The sequence below is a fragment of the Bos indicus x Bos taurus genome, chromosome 22 (assembly GCF_003369695.1).
Source record: "Bos indicus x Bos taurus breed Angus x Brahman F1 hybrid chromosome 22, Bos_hybrid_MaternalHap_v2.0, whole genome shotgun sequence".
Lineage (NCBI taxonomy): Eukaryota > Metazoa > Chordata > Mammalia > Artiodactyla > Bovidae > Bos > Bos indicus x Bos taurus.
Window position 1 is genome coordinate 38,779,910 of NC_040097.1, and position 16,606 is coordinate 38,796,515.

A 16,606-nucleotide genomic window follows, 5' to 3' on the forward strand; every position below is an offset into this window, starting at 1 on the left:
GCATAGAAAAGGGAATAATCAATAAAATGAAAAGCTAGCTAACTGAATGGGAGAAGTTACTTTCAATCAATATATCTCGTAAGGTGTCAATAACCAGAATATACAAAGAACTCATACAACTTAACATCAAAAAAAAAAAAAAACTTGATTTTGTTAAAAGGCAAAGGTCCTGAATAGACATTTTTCCAAAGAAGACATACAGATAACCAACAGAAACCTGAGAAAATGCTCAACATCACTAACCAACAGGGAAATTCAAATTAAAATCACAATGATATGTCACTTCACACCACTCAGAATGGCTATTGCAAAACAATAACAACAACAAATAACACATGTTAGCAAGGGTGTGAAGCAAGGGGAACTCTCATGCTTTGTTGGTAGGAATGGAAATTGGTACAGCTACTATGGAAATAGTGCAGAAGTTTCCCAATAATTAAAAATAAAATACCCCACAAAATCAGCAATTCCACTTTTGGTTACTTTTTCAAGGAAAACAAAAAAACTAATTCAAAAAGATACATGCACTCTGTTCACTGCAGTGTTACTTTGAACAGCCAAGATATTGAAACAACCTCACTGTCCATCAACAGAAAAATAGATAAAGAAGATGTGGTGTGTACACACTCACACACACACAGGAATATTACACACCCTATAAAAGAGAATGAAACCATGCCATTTGTGACAATATGGATGAGTCCAGAGGTATTATATTCAACTGAAATATGTCAGATGTATGATTTCTCTTATATTTAGAATCTAAAGAACAAAATAAATAAACAAATATAACAGAACAGAAATAAACCCACAAGTGTAGAAAACAAACTGGTAGCATATGGGAAGATGGAGGAAAGGAAGGGCAATAAGAAAAATAGATGAGGGAGATTAAGAGATTCAAACTTCCAGTTATAAAATAAGTAAGTCATGGGGAAATAACATATATAGGAAACACAGTCAATAGTACTGGAATAACTTTTTGTGGTGATGGACAGTAACTGGACATATTGTGGGGATCATTTTGTAATATATAAAAACATCAAACTACTATGCTGAACACCTGAAATTAATATAATATTGTAAGCCAGTTATACTTCAATTAAAATCAAATAAAAGTAAAGATAAGCAGGGAAGAAGACATATAAATGAATGATTCTTGTGGTAACAGATTAGAAATGGAAACACCAGTATGAATTCATGTATATGTATACTATTTCATGTGTGTGTCTATGTATATATATATACATAAATATATCAACAACACAAAGATGTTGTTGTGTGTGTGTGTGTGTGTGTGTGTGTATATATATATCAGTTTAGTTCAGTTTGGTTGCTCAATTGTGTTCAACTCTTTGCGACCCCATGGTCTGCAGCATGCCAGGCCTCTCTGTCCATTACCAACTCCTGGAGCTTACTCAAATGCATGTCCATTGAGTCGGTGATACCATCAAATCATTTCATCCTCTGTGGTCCCCTTCTTCTCACACCTTCAATCTTTCCCAGCATCATGGGCTTTTCAAATGAGTCAGTTCTTTGCATCAGGTGGCCAAACTATTGGAGTTTCAGCTTTAGCATCAGTCCTTCCAATGAACATTCAGGACTGATTTCCTTTAGGATGGACTGATTTCCTTTAGGACGGACTGGTTGGATCTCCTTGCTGTCCAAAGGACTCTCAAGAGTCTTCTCCGACACCACAGTTCAAAAACATCAATTCCTTGGCGCTCAGCTTTCTTTATAGTCCAACTCTCACATCCATACATGACTACTGGAAAAATCATTGCTTTGACTAGACAGACCTTTGTTGACAAAGTAATGTCTCTGCCATTTAATATGCTGTCTAGGTTGGTCATAACTTTTCTTCTAAGGAGCAAACGTCTTTTAATTTCATGCCTGCAGTCACCATCTGCGGTGATTTTGGAGCCCCAAAAAATAAAGTCTCTCATTGTTTCCACTGTTTCCCCATCTATTTGCCAAGAAGTGATGGGACCAGATGCCACGATCTTAGTTTTCTGAATGCTGAGTTTTAAACCAACTTTTTCACTCTCCTCTTTTATTTCATCAAGAGGCTCTTTAATGCTTCACTTTCTGCCATAAGGATGGTGTCATCTGCATATCTGAGATTCATATTCATATTCATCTGCATATGAATATCTGCATATTGATATTTCTCCCAGCAATCTTGATTCCAGCTTGTGCCTCATCCAGCCCAGCATTTCTCATGATGAACTTTGCATATAATTTAAATAAGCAGGGTGACAATATATAGCCTTGACGTACTCCTTTCCCGATTTGGAACCAGTCTGTTGTTCCATGTCCAGTTCTAACTATTGCTTCTTGACCTGCATACAGATTTCTCAGGAGGCAGGTCAGGTGGCCTGATATTCCCATCTCTTTAAGAATCTTCCACAGTTTGTTGTGATACACACAGTCAAAGGCTTTGGCATAGTCTATAATACAGAAGTAGATGTTTTCCTGGAACTCTCTTGTTTTTTCGATGATCCAACAAATGTTTGCAATTTGATATCTGGTTCCTCTGCCTTTTCTAAATCCAGCTCGAACATCTGGAAGTTCACGGTTCACATACTGTTGAAGCCTGGCTTGAAGAAGTTTGAACATTACTTTGCAAGCATGTGAGATTAGTGCAATTGTGCGGTAGTTCGAACATTCTTTGGGATTGGAATGAAAACTGACCTTTTCCAGTCCTGTGGCCACTGCTGAGTTTTCCAGATTTGTTGGCATAATTAGTGCAGCACTTTCACAGCATCATCTTTTAGGATCTGAAATAGCTCAACTGGAATTCCATCACCTCTACTAGCTTTGTTCATAGTGATGCTTCCTAAGGCCCACTTGACTTCACATTTCAGGATGTGTGGTTCTAGGTGAGTGATCACACCATCATGGTTATCTGGGTCATGAAGATCTTTTTTGTACAGTTCTTCTGTGTATTCTTGCCACCTCTTCTTAATATCTTCTGCTTCTATTGTATATATATATATATATACATGTTGTATATACACATACATATGTATGTATGTGTATATCTATATACATATATATGTATAGATATGTATATACATACATAAATATATATACATATATATCAACAACAAGCCTAAGATCAACAACACTCCAGAATCAGGAAGCATACCTAGTGCCCAGATATCCATTTTTAATACCATTGTCTAATATAAAATATGAATACAATATGGAATTTATTATTACTTAAATTGGTGCATTAATTGTAACAAATATATCTTATAAATGTAAAGTGTTAATTAAGAAGGGAAGCTGGATATGGGTCTATGAAAACTGTACTATTTGCACATTTTTTTGGTAAAACAAAACCTGTTTGAAACACTAAATTTAAAAAATAAAGCAAACATGAAAGTTAATTTAATTTAATAGCACCTTGCACAATGGCCAACATACATATCAGATCAGATCAATTGCTCAGTCGTGTCCGACTCTGCGAACCCATGAATCGCAGCATGGCAGGCCTCCCTGTCCATCACCAACTCCCGGAGTTCACTCAGACTCATGTCCATCAAGTCAGTGATGCCATCCAGCCATCTCATCCTCTGTCGTCCCCTTCTCCGCCTGCCCCCAATCCCTCCCAGCATCAGAGTCTTTTCCAATGAGTCAACTCTTCGCATGAGGTGGCCAAAGTACTGGAGTTTCAGCTTTAGCATCATTCCTTCCAAAGAAATCCCAGGGCTGATCTCCTTCAGAATGGACTGCTTGGATCTCCTTGCAGTCCAAGGGACTCTCAAGAGTCTTCTCCAACACCACAGTTCAAAAGCATCAATTCTTAGGCACTCAGCTTTCTTCACAGTCCAACTCTCACATCCATACATGACCACTGGAAAAACCATAGCCTTGACTAGACGAACCTTTGTGGGCAAAGTAATGTCTCTGCTTTTGAATATGCTATCTAGGTTGGTCATAACTTTCCTTCCAAGGAGTAAGCGTCTTTTAATTTCATGGCTGCAGTCACCATCTGTAGTGATTTTGGAGCCCAGAAAAATAAAGTCTGACACTGTTTCCACTGTTTCCCCATCTATTTCCCATGAAGTGATGGGACAGGATGTCATGATCTTCGTTTTCTGAATGTTGAGCTTTAAGCCAACTTTTTCACTCTCCACTTTCACTTTCATCAAGAGGCTTTTGAGTTCCTCTTCACTTTCTGCCATAAGGGTGGTGTCATCTGCATATCTGAGGTTATTGATATTTCTCCCAGCAATCTTGATTCCAGCTTGTGTTTCTTCCAGTCCAGCGTTTCTCATGATGTACTCCGCATATAAGTTAAATAAACAGGGTGAAAATATACAGCCTTGATGTACTCCTTTTCCTATTTGGAACCAGTCTGTTGTTCCATGTCCAGTTCTAACTGTTGCTTCTTGACCTGCATACAGATTTCTCAAGAGGCAGATCAGGTGGTCTGGTATTCCCATCTCTTGCAGAATTTTCCACAGTTTATTGTGATCCACACAGTCAAAGGCTTTGGCATAGTCAATAAAGCAGAAATAGATGTTTTTCTGGAACTCTCTTGCTTTTTCCATGATCCAGCGGATGTTGGCAATTTGATCTCTGGTTCCTCTGCCTTTTCTAAAACCAGCTTGAACATCAGGAAGTTCACGGTTCACATACTGCTGAAGCCTGGCTTGGAGAATTTTAAGCATTACTTTACTAGCGTGTGAGATGAGTGCAATTGTGCGGTAGTTTGAGCATTCTTTGGCATTGCCTTTCTTTGGGATTGGAATGAAAACTGACCTTTTCCAGTCCTGTGGCCACTGCTGAGTTTTCCAAATTTGCTGGCATATTGAGTGCAGCACTTTCACAGCATCATCTTTCAGGATTTGGAACAGCTCAACCGGAATTCTATCACCTCCACTAGCTTTGTCCATAGTGATGCTTTCTAAGGCCCACTTGACCTCACATTCCAGGATGTCTGGCTCAAGGTCAGTGATCACACCATCATCATTATCATACAACAGGTGCCCAATAAGCATGTGTTAGGTAGCTAAGTGAAAAAATGCTACAAATGAATGCCACAAAAAATGCTACAAATCATTTCTTATTAGAAATGATTCTAACATCCAGTAAACTGTATTGATAAAAACATGTTTTAAAACATGTTCTGCAACTTGTTCTTGTTCTGTAACTTATCAAGTTGCATTTTTGTAACTACTGGCAGATCTAGATATAATGAGACCCAGATATAAGCAAACTACATGAATCACAGGTCATACTGACTGGCATACTTACCATTTCATCATGGTTAATAAATTTAAATTATGTTGGTTTTGTTTTTTAAATCACAATGAAACTTAGAAATACCCAGTTCTTAGCACCCAGACAAATAAAACATGTTCCCAAGTTTAGTACCTCTGAATAGTATTTTATTTCTTTGTCAAAGTTATGCACTCAGTCACTTAAGAATTCTGTACTTAGTCAAGTTACACATTGTGTGACTTTCTCTTAGATTGCCTATAAATGTGAATCGAAATATGTCAAGGCATAGGAAAGCATTTCTCTGAAATTCCTCATCACAATTCCTACAAGCATTTGAAAACTTTTTTCTTATTTTCAACAGTGAAACTTGAAGAAAAGAATAGAGTTACCCTACCACCTTGTGGACTGTTAGGGTATAGCTGCTTCAGAGCCAAAAGCACATTTTAAGAATGGGAGGACAGAAAACACTGAACAGTAGTTGCTCATGCTTTCCCATCACCTCCAGTTATTCTGCCTCTAATTCTTCATCTTTACATCTTACCCATTACTCAAAATGTAGTTTAAATGTCCTCACCATTATTAATGAATAATTTTATCACCAAATTATAGACCATCTATAAGTAATTTTACTCTGAGTATTATGCCTATCAACAGATGGGAATATCAGACTATCTTACCTACCTCCTGAGAAATCTGTATGCAGGTCAAGAAGCAACAGTTAGAACCAGATGTGGAACAACAGACTGGTTCAAAATTGGGAAGGGAGTACATCAAGGCTGGATATTGTCATCCTGCTTATTTAATTTATATGCAGAGTACATCATGCAAAATACCAGGCTGGATGAAACACAAGCTGTAATCAAGATTGCTAGAAGAAATATCAATAACCTCAGATACACAGATGATACCACCCTTATGGCAGAAAGTGAAGAGGAACTCAAAAGCCTCTTGATGAAAGTGAAAGTGGAGAGTGAAAAAGTTGGCTTAAAGTTCAACATTCAGAAAATGAAGATCATGGCATCTGATCCCATCACTTAGATTATGGCATCTGGTCCCATCACCTCATGGCAAATAGATGGGCAAACAGTGACAGACTTTTTTCTTGGGCACCAAAATCACTGCAGATGGTGACTGCAGCCATGAAATTAAAAGACGCTTACTCCTTAGAAAAGTTATGACCAATCTAGACAGCATATTAAAAAGCAGACATTACTTTGCCAACAAAGGTCCATCTAGTCAAAGGTATGGTTTTTCCAGTAGTCATGTATGAATGTGAGAGTTGGACTAGAAGGAAAGCTGAGCACCGAAGAATTGATGCTTTTGACCTGTGGTGTTGGAGAAGACTCTTGAGAGTCCCTTGGACTGCAAGGAGATCCAAATAGTCCATCCTAAAGGAAATCAGTCCTGAATATTTATTGGAAGGACTGATGCTGAAGCTGAAACTCCAATAGTTTGGCCACCTGATGTGAAGAACTGATTCATTGGAAAAGACCCTGATGCTGGGAAAGATTGAAGGCAGGAGGGGAAGGGGATGACAGAGGACGAGATGGTTGGATGACATCACCGACTCAATGGACACAAGTTTGAGCAAGCTCCGGGAGTTGGTGATGGACATGGAAGCCTGGAGTGCTGCAGTCCAGGGGGTCGCAAAGAGTCAGACACGACTGAGCAACTAAACTGAACTTATGACATCTACTACATTTTTGACCAATTTCTAACTTAAATTTTTTGTTCACCTATCTCTCACCCCTATTTGGAGGCAGTGAATATACAAGCTATGGACTAGTACAGCAGCATCCTCATAAGATGCAGATAAAAAACATTCATGTAATAAATCTTTGTTAAAAGAATAAATACGAATGTGGATGGTATGAAACTTCATAGAGACATATGAGAGAAAATTCAGAAGGCAATTATGCTATATGCAATCAATACAAGAAGATTATTTTCACTTGGCTAAACATAAAGTTGCGATTAATATTAAAATATTTAAAATAATATTTTATGACATTTTAGAATTTTGCTAGAAAATAGAATAATTAATAAACAAGTAATTGTTGAAAATATGATAGGCTGAGGAATTTTCAATCATTTAGCAAGATGGCAGATTTTTATAATGTTATAGTCATATACACTTTAGGTTGACTTTAATAATTCTAATGAATAAAACCAATGTCATTGTTTTTAAATGTCCATATCATAGAATCATCTCTAATTGTAAATTAAAATTACAAGATAATGACTAAATGAAAATGTGTCTTTGCTCTAAACCTCCATGCTACCTTATATGGTTCCTTTTATTTTCCAGCTGGTATTACAAAGTCTTACATTCACTGGAAGTATTTTGAGGACATGTAGACTGCAAGTACTGAAACCGGCTCATGCCTGCTCTCACCAATAGCTTACTACTCAGAAATTTTCAAGCCATTTGTTAAACTGTTGGTAGGCTGAAACTGGTCATGGTAGGAACATTTACACAACAGAAATCAGAAAACAAATCAAGATACTTTAAAAAATTTTAATCAGGTTTAACTTCTCCACATCTCATTTTCTCTACTTGCATTACTTAGTGAGGAGAGGCAGAGGAGTTCCTACTGCACAAGATTCGAAGGATTGAACAAAATAACCCACATAAAAGGCTGTGTCTACTGTCTGGCGTATTAATCGCGCTCACCAAATACTATAATCATTCTCCTTACCCCATCACAGTGCCTTGCAAGCAGTAAATCCCTCAATAAATACTCAGTTGTTAAATGATAAATAAAATAAAGAATTTCAATGGAATATTTTAAGACATGTTAACACTGACAGTAGTTCCAGGTTAAAAACAGGACAGATCATTACAAGGGATATAAGTTCTTTGCTGAAAAATAACCCAGACTTCTTTTCTTTGCCTCTTCCTGCTCTAAATAAATTGACAGATTTTTATCTCAAAAATTTCCAGTTATATTCATTTAGATTAGAATTCTAGATATATTTATCTACATAAATATAGATATAAAGAGATATACAAATCTTTGTTTCCTTCTGCATTTTTTGGCCCTTCTGATTCAGTCTAAAGTGCCTTCCTTTCTCCTGTTCTTCTTAGTTTATTTCACAATGCAAAATATATAATTTATGCCTCATTTTGCTCCAGAAAAGGTTTGTTGTAAATAATAGATAACATGGCTTCATGGTTAGTGAATAAGCTTTTTAAGTTTCTCCAACTGAAGAAAATGAAGTAGCTTTTTACTAAGTCTCTTCCACTGATAACATACTCCTGTTTGATTGGCCAATGGCAGAAAATGGGTTTTTTTGAACTGACCTTTGGGGAAAGACAAAAATTAAGTTTCCAAGTACAAAGCTGAAAACCAAATTATCAAGAATTTCAGACACTTTCCAAAAAGGAACACAAGAAATCTCCTTGTCCTTCAAAGTTGATGTCACCCTTTAATCTCTTTACCCAGCTCATCACAATCCTAATACCGTGTTTCTTTAGATATAAGGCTGGTTCCATAACTATATTTAAGGATCTGCTGTAGCTTCATGTGCTCACTAATAAAACCAAAAAAATGGAAATAACTAATTAGTTGTAACTATTTAGTTGCAAAAACAGACTGGAGTATGATTTACTTCAGATGGTTTGGAATAAAATTCCAGTTGCTCAAATGTAAATTTATTCATATAAAATTTTGTTCCCCTTACTTAGCTATTATTAATTAGCACAGAGATTTTTTAATGGGGGAAAAATAAAATATTGGCTCACTAATATCACTAAGATGATTATTTGCCCTAGAGAATACACAATTCTGTCCATGATCATTTCTAGTTTAAGAGACTGAAACAAACAGCACATCCACAATGCACTGGCTGATGCAAACGCTTTGTTAAGTGAAATGTTTACTTCAGTCCTGGTCTACCCTTATCAAGAACATTTCGATGACACAGTATGTGACAAAAGGGGCTTCCTCTAGAAGTACAAATAGGTGGGTGAGTTAGAAATTAAAATTTCAACTAACTTGCAGGCACTGATAAGATGAAACAAAACACTGTATTTGATTCACCTCCTGGTCTGCTTCCAACGACACCATCAAACACAATGATTCTTTTTCCCAACAGCTGTCACCACCAAGTCGGCTATAATTTGTATTTTCCCTTTGTGTTTGAATTCAGACCGAGAGCAGATGGCTGGACTCAGTGCCAGGGCAAAGGTAAAATGAGCTGTCTTACCTAAAGAGGTACTGCCAGAGTTTATTAAGACAAAAGTCCCAGCACCAAATAACTACAAAATCTAGGGTCTAGAAAACACAATCTGAACTTCCTGTATAATTTACCAAAAAACTCACTTTGGGGAAAAACTTTAATAAATTTGCTAAGAGGTGAGGATAAGACTCACATATTTCATCTTCAGAGAGAATCGGTTTCTCCTGTCATCAACTCTGTAATTTCCAGTCTCTGTAAAAAAAGCAAATTATTATATTCAATGTTCCTATAAGCTGAGCTCATGGTTGAATTCCAGGACATAAAATTTCACCTTTCAGAGCTAAAACTTTACTAAAGCAAATAGGTTCAAAAAATATTTCACTTTTTTAAAAATTGCAAATTAATATCACAAAGGAAGAGCTAAATGAAAGGTGAAACTTTTCAACTGAGGAGATTGAAGCTAGAATCAACTAGGGAAGGAAATTCAGACCTGCAAGATATAATCAGTCATTTATTAACCACATAGTGTTTTTATAATATATAACTGGAAGTAGAAGAGTTAGGACTAGAATGACACTGAAAAAAAAACCCTACTACTATTACAAAGAAAGTTTTATTTCCCATAAAAATAAACTTCTCGCCTTCTTTTCTGAAGGTGAAAGGTCTGGCATTCAAAAGGCCACTTATTTTGCCTCTCCTCAGTGGAACAGGAATGGAGAATTTGGTTGCCTCCATTTACTTAAAATGCCTAAAAGATAAAGACAGTGGAACTAGAAATTGCTCCTGTGGCCCTTCATAAGTTGATTTTCCCTACACTCTGATTAGTACCAAGAGATAGACAGAATCCCAACTGCAAATAGATTTATATTATTCAGTTCCTTCTCTCAGCTAACTCAAATTGGTAAAATCATTGTAATAATAGTTGACTGTCATAAGGCAGAGACCTCAGTAGCCTAAGAGGCTATTCTTAGTAGTCAGATTTCAGGACTAGAATATCCAGTAGTGAGATAAAGATTTTTTTTTTTTTGGAGGCAAAACAATTAATTAACCTGGTTGTTTTTTCAAAGCCCAAGGACACAGAACTTAGGGAAAAAAACAACTCTCAAGTTAAATGATGCCATTATCTACATGAAAGAAAGTGTTAGTCACTGAGTCCTTACTGACTCTTTATGACCCCATGGACTATAGCCCACTAGTCTCCTCTGTCTTTGGAATTCTCCAAGCAAGAATACTGGAGTTGGTGGTCATTCCCTTCTCCAGGGGATCTTCCCGACTCAGGGATAGAACCTGGGTCTCCTGCATTGCAGGCTGACTCTTTACCATCTGAGCTTCCAGGGAAGTTCCTCATCTACAATTACTATACTTTCAAATAAGATAAAAGATTGTGTGTGTGTGTATATATTTCTTTAAGTTTCATCATTTCTAAACCTTTATTTCCTCCACAGTAGCTGGAAGAAGCAACAGTTAGAACCAGACATGAAACAATGGGTTGGTTCAAAATTGGGAATGGGGTACATCAAGGGTGTATATTGTCACCCTGCTTATTTAACTTATATGCAGAGCACATCATGTGAAATGCAGGGCTGAATGAGGCACAAGCTGAAACCAAGATTGCCAGGAGAAATATCAACAACCTCAGATTCGCAGATGACACTAACCTTATGGCAGAAATTGAAGAGGAATTGAAGAGCCTCTTGATAAAGGTGAAAGAGGAGAGTGAAAAATTGGCTTAAAACTCAACATCCAAAGAACTAAGATCATGGCATCTGGTCCCATCACTTCATGGCAAATAGATGGGGAAACAATGGAAACAGTGACAGGCTTTATTTTATTGGGCTCCAAAATCACTGTGGATGGTGACTGCAGCCATGAAATTAAAAGACGCTTGCTCCTTGGAAGAAAAGACATGACAAATCAGACAGCATATTAAAAAGAAGAGACACTACTTTGCCTACAAAGGTCTGTCTAGTTAAAGCTATGGTTTTTCCAGTAGTCATGTATGGATGAGAGAGCTGGACAATAAAAAAGGCTGAGCACCAAAGAATTGATACCCTCCAACTGTGGTGTTGGAGAAGATCCTTCAGAATCTCTTGGGCAGCAAAGAGATCAAATCAGTCAATCCTAAAGGAAATCAACCCTAAATATTCATTTGAAGGACTTATGCAGTCAAGGCTATGGTTTTTCCTGTGGTCATGTATGGATGTAAGAGTTGGACTGTGAAGAAGGCTGAGCGCCAAAGAATTGATGCTTTTGAACTGTGGTGTTGGAGAAGACTCTTGAGAGTCCCTTGGGCTGCAAGGAGATCCAACCAGTCCATTCTGAAGGAGATCAGCCCTGGGATTTCTTTGGAGGGAATAATGCTAAAGCTGAAACTCCAGTACTTTGGCCACCTCATGCGAAGAGTTGACTCATTGGAAAAGACTCTGATGCTGGGAGGGATTGGGGGCAGGCGGAGAAGGGGACGACAGAGGATGAGATGGCTGGATGGCATCACTGACTCGATGGACGTGAGTCTGAGTGAACTCCGGGAGTTGGTGATGGACAGGGAAGCCTGGCGTGCTGCGATTCATGGGTTCGCAAAGAGTCGGACACGACTGAGTGACTGATCTGATCTCATCTGATGCTTAAGCTGAAGCTCCAATATTTTGGCCACCTGATGCAAAGAGCCGACTCATTTCCCTGATGCTGGGAAAGATTGAAGACAGAAGGAGGAGATGACAAAGAAGAGATGGTTGGACGGCATCACCAACTCAATGGACATGAGTCTGAGCAAACTCCAGGATATGGTGAAGGACAGGGAAGCCTGGTGTGCTACAGTCCATGGGGTTGCAAAGAGTCATACGTGACTGAGCAACTGAACAAGCTGGAAGAAAGGCAGTCTCTGAATATAGCTAAGATATGTTAACACAAATGGTGAGAAACTTTGTCTTTACAGGCAGTTTCAGACCTGGGCCCAAATTCCATTCTACCTGTCATACATATGGAAGTGAAGTGAAAGTCACACAGTCATGTCCGACCCTTTGTAACCCCATGGACTACAACACACCAGGTAATTTACTTAATTTATCTGAACTTCAATTCCCAAAACTTTTTAAATAGAGATAATATTGCCTACTTCATGGACAAGAAATGTATATATACAATGTATATAATATGTAGAAATGTATATAGACAAAAAATGTATATAGTATGAAGTATAAAGCCTAGAAATATGCTGCCCAATATAGTAGGCACTAACTACATGTGGCTATTTAAATCAAATTTAGATATATTAAAATTAAATAAATTTTAAATTTAGTTCTACAGTCACACTAAGCATATCCCAGTAACCAACAATCACCTATGGCTAGTACAGAACATTTTTATCATCATAGAAACTTTTGGACACTACTAGAGAAGGAAATGGCAACCCACCCCAGTGTTCTTGCCTGGAGAATCCCAGGGATGGAGGAGCCTGGTGGGCTGCCGTCCATGGGGTCACACAGAGTGGGACATGACTGAAGCAACTTAGCAGCAGCAGCAGCAGAGAATCTAGTAAGTGCTCAGTAAATGTTCATTTGCTCTGTGGGGCATCTTTTGCCTCTTCCTCTTCAATTCCTTTAAATTCTCAGGTTTCCCAAGGTATCTCCTTATCCTGAAGGAGAGCAAGATAATAAGATATATACATGTTTATCTTTTTTTTTTTTTTCCTCTCCTAGGAATAATGGTGTTCTAAAAGATCACTGCAGGGAGAAAACAATGCTTATCACAAACAGGAGAAATTCTAACAACGGAGATTTCAGGCATTACAGCGGACATTGGGGAAGATCTTTCTGGACTGTGGGGGGCAGGGACAGGAAAAGAATCTCCACAGTATCCTCGATTTATATCTAAAGATCATCTCCTCAGAGCAACAACACTGACTTTGACACAGTAACACTTATAGAGATAACGGAAAGGAAAGGGTTTTTTCCTCTGTAGGATTCTTTTCACACCAAATTTTTTCTCACCGCTGCTGCTGCTGCTGCTAAGTCGCTTCAGTCGTGTCCGACTCTGTGCGACCCCACAGACGGCAGCCCACCAGGCTCCCCTGCCCCTGGGATTCTCCAGGCAAGAACACTGGAGTGGGTTGCCATTTCCTTCTCCAATGCATGAAAGTGAAAAGTGAAAGTGAAGTCGCTCAGTCGTGTCCAACTCTTCATGACCCCATGGACTGCAGCCTACCAGGCTCCTCCGTCCATGGGATTTTCCAGGCAAGAGTACTGAAGTGGGGTGCCATTGCCTTCTCCGTTTCTCACTGAAATATCTAAAAATAAGTGTGAATAATCAACATTTCTCCAGAGATAATTTAGCCAGTTAGTCTTGGGTACTTGAGTAGAATTCTTTGCATTAGTCTTGGTATTCTTTGATTTCACTTCCTTTCTCCTTCCAAATATCAGAATTGCAGCTGGGAAGCTACCAGAGAGAAAATGCTGGTACAGATATAGAAAGTTGAGGAATGAAGAATTACAAGAAACTGAAATTCAGTATGATCTGTAAGAAGAATTCTGATCTCAGATGATACTTAGGGGTATCTGATGTATATGTATGTCTGGGTCACATTGCTGAGTACCTGAAACTATCACAACATTGTTAATCAGCTATACCTCAATATAAAATAAAAAGTTTAAATTTTTAAAAAGCTATAAAATATAGTAAAATTATTTCCTATCACACAGACAAAAAAAAGCTAGAAATGATTAAACTTAGTCAGGAAGGCATGTAAAAAGAAGACATAAGCTAGGCCTCTTGCACCAAACAATTTTCTAAGTTGTTAATGCAAAGAAAAAGTTCTAGAAGGAAATTTAAAATGCTATTCTAGTGAACACACAAATGATAAGAAAGTGAAACAGCATTATTGATGATTTGGAAAACGTTTGAGTGGTCTGGATAGATCAAGCCAGTCATTTCCGTTAAGTTAAAGCCTAATCTCTTCAATTTTATGAAGGGTGAGAGAGGTAAGGAAACTACAGAAGAAAAGTTTGGTAAGGTGTAAGGAAAGAAGCCATTTCTATAACATAAAAATGCAAGGTGAAGGAAGTACTGATGAAGAAGTTGCAGCAAGTTATCCAGAAGATCCAGCTAAGATAATTACTGAAAGTGGCTACACTAAAAAACAGATTTTCAATGCAGACAAAATAATCTTACTTTAGAAGGTGTCATCTAAGACTTCACTAGCTAGGGAGGAGAAATCAATCCTGGGCTTCCAACCTTCAAAAGATAGGCTGACTCTCTTTTCAGGGGCTCAAGCAGCTGGTGACTTAAAGTTGAAGCCAGTATTTATTTACCATTCCGAAAATCATAAGGCTCTTTAGAAATATGCTAAAACTACTCTGTCTGTGCTGTACAAATGCAATAACGAGGTCTGGATGACAGCACATCTGTTTACACCAAGATTTACTGAGTATTTTAAGTCCATGGTTGAGACTTACTGCTCAGAGGGGAAAAAAAATTCCTTTTAAAATATTACTATTCATTGACAATGCACCTACTATCTACTCACCCAAGAGTTCTAAAGGAGATGTACAATAAGATTAATGTTGTTATCCTGCCTGCTAACACAATATCCATTCTGCAGTCTACAGATCAAGGAGTAATTTTGATGTTCAAGTCATACTAAGAAATACATAGTGTAAAACATAGCTGTCATAGATAATGATTCCTCTGATGGATATGGACAAAATAAACTGAAAATTTTCTATAAAGGAGTCACCATTTCAGATGTCAATAACAATATTCCTTATTCATAGGAAAAGTGCAAAATATCAACATTAACAGAAGTTTGGAAGAAGTTGATTCCAACTCCCCTAATGACTTTGAGGAGTTCAAAACTTCAGTAGAGAAAGAAGCTACACATGTAGTGGAAACAGCAAAAGAACTAGAATTAGAAGTGGAGCCTGAAAGTGTGACTGAATTGCTGCAATCTCATAACAAAACTGGACTATAAAGAATACTGAATGATGAAGAGTGGATGCTTTCAAACTGTGGTGCTAGAGAAGACACTTGAGACAACAAAGAGATCCAACCAGTACATTCTAAAGGAAATCAGTCCTGAATATTCATTGGAAGGACTGATGCTGAAGCTGAAACTCCAATACTTTGGCCACCTGATGTGAAGAACTGACTCATTGGAAAAGACCCTGATGCTGGGAAAGACTGAAGGCAGGAAGAGAAGGGGACAGAGGATGAGATGGTTGGATGACATCACCGACTCATTGGACACGAGTTTGAGCAAGCTCTGGGAGTTGGTAATAGACAGGAAGCCCAGTATGCTGCAGTCCACGGAGTTGCAAAGAGTTGGACACGACTGAGTGACTGAACTGAACTGAACTGAACCGACTTAATATCTAGTAGTGACAGTTATCAGAAAGCAAAGATGCTCAAAATTGTTTTATTAAAGCAGTCATTAACACCAATAAATATATAATTTCTGCTGACATTACTTTGCCAACAAAGGTCTGTCTAGTCAAGGCTATGGTTTTTCCTGTGGTCATGTATGGATGTGAGAGTTGGATTGTGAAGAAGGCTGAGCGCCGAAGTATTGATGCTTTTGAACTGTGGTGTTGGAGAAGACTCTTGAGAGTCCCTTGGACTGCAAGGAGATCCAACCAGTCCATTCTGAAGGAGATCAGTCCCGGGACTTCTTTGGAAGGAATGATGCTAAAGCTGAAACTCCAGTACTTTGGCCACCTCATGCGAAGAGTTGACTCATTGGAAAAGACTGTGATGCTGGGAGGGATTGGGGGCAGGAGGAGAAGGGGACAACAGAGGATGAGATGGCTGGATGGCATCCCTGACTCGATGGACGTGAGTCTGAGTGAACTCCGGGAGTTGGTGATGGACAGGGAGGCCTGGCGTGCTGCAATTCATGGGGTCGCAAAGAGTTGGACACAACTGAGCGACTGAACTGAACTGAACTGTAGACCTTCCATCATTGGCTATAAAATATATCTCTGATTAAGCTCAAATAATGCTAGTTAGATTTTGATGAAAGAATGGCTTCTAAATACAAAATCATGCAAAACTTCTTTTAAACAGAGGCAAAAAGAAAAGGCCTAAGGAAAGCATCAATTAAAGGCCATTATGGTCAAACTTCAGAATCGAGCTACAAATAACATATGAAACATTACAGTTTATACTATTGCTTTATTTTCTTTTCCTTTAATATTTTTCT